A 1,734-nucleotide genomic window follows, 5' to 3' on the forward strand; every position below is an offset into this window, starting at 1 on the left:
GTACCAAATCCATTTTCAAATATATATAACAAATATAAAATATAATTGAAAATGAGACTTAAAGAAAATAATAAATACAAGATTTAATTGCACGCAAAAATTCAGAGACTGATATTTTCTTAGTTTGTTCTATGCTCCATGGTAACGTCGGGTCGTTATCGCTGGGCGCCGTACACAGGGAACGGCTATGCATAACTCGGCCCGCAGCAAGATCAATGACCCCTAATAGTCAATTCCATAGCAGCAGAACCGTGGGACTGTTCCTATAAATAGTTCTAGAAGAAGCGGGTACTGTCATTAAATTGCCTTTATCCTGTCACTACGAATTTATTCCTCCATGCTCATGGCAACAACATGAGTTTGGCCTGGTTATAACACTGGGCGGCGTACAAAGGGTTAGTTATGCAACTCGGCCGGCAGCAAGATCAATGACACGAACACTTTGTTTCAGTCTATATTTCCATAGCAGCAAAGCGTGGAAATGTTCCTATGAATAGTTCTAGAAAAAGCAATATACTGGCATTAAATTGCGTTTATCCCGTCAATATTCATGGCAAAAACATGAGTTTGGCCTGATTATAATACAGTATAAAAGTGTATAGGAAATTTCAGTGGGTTCCGAGTCTTGGTATTCGACATTTCGGTTTTAAATTTTACAGAATAGCTCAATAACAAAAGACAGGATATAGTATTAAAATTAATTCATAATAATGAATGAAACTTATGACAAAACATAGAAAAGAGACTTGTCGATAAATTACAGTACATCAAAATCACGAGATAAACCGACGCAAACAAGTAGAACAAAAACGTCGGAAAACGAACCTTAATTCGCGAAATGGAATCGTCCAACATTTTTGATCAGTATCTTGAACCACTCGTCGGCAACGCGAAGAGATTTTAATCCCCAACCACGCGTTGTAGACGGGTATACGCGTTGCTTTATTTTGCGAGGCTCCCTACAAAATTGTAATGTCGCAAAGTTATATTTGTTTTCTTAATATAGCATTCAAGATTGTTTGTCTTATTGTCTGCCTCGTATATTCTGAATATATTAGAACATTATATTTTTTAGATTGTATTTTATATGTACTAAACAAAGCGTGTATTTAACCATATTAGTAGAGGATGTATGAGCCTTCCCGCGTATGCTAGAAGGTCGGTTGATATCCAGGGGACATCTGAAATAAATGATGACGTGAATTATTTTATCAAACACCACAGACCTTAACTACCTTTTATTAAATTCTGAAGCACATATTTTTGAATTGAATAATGATTCGGCAATGATAAAAAAAAGTCTAAAAGTCTAGGCCTAAGCCTTAATTTTAGTGAATGTATTATTGTCACTCAGTCACGCGTACATGTATATACTCTACCAACATAAAAATAAAGTTTTACGACATGAAATGTATTTACTTGACGTAAATGCACAGGTAGATAATAATTATCATCATGGCAAGGATAATAATGAAATGGTGAAGATAATGATGACGGATGACCATCAACAATTATTTATATACATTGTTAATAATATAAGATAATGGAACTTGTTTTCTATAAGGCATCACCATAAAATGCTAACAATGTGTGATAATTTCTACAATTAATTATAAAGTTATCATGTTACTTACTGTATTTCAAACAATTTATGTATCTGTCTCAGTATAAAATATTAATTATACGAGTACTTTATATCATATAGTTCATTATCAGGTACTCAGATGATGACCT

Source organism: Anneissia japonica, unplaced genomic scaffold (genome assembly GCF_011630105.1).
Source record: "Anneissia japonica isolate Jap-2015-1 unplaced genomic scaffold, ASM1163010v1 scaffold2996_len279161_cov141, whole genome shotgun sequence".
Classification (NCBI taxonomy): Eukaryota; Metazoa; Echinodermata; class Crinoidea; order Comatulida; family Comatulidae; genus Anneissia; species Anneissia japonica.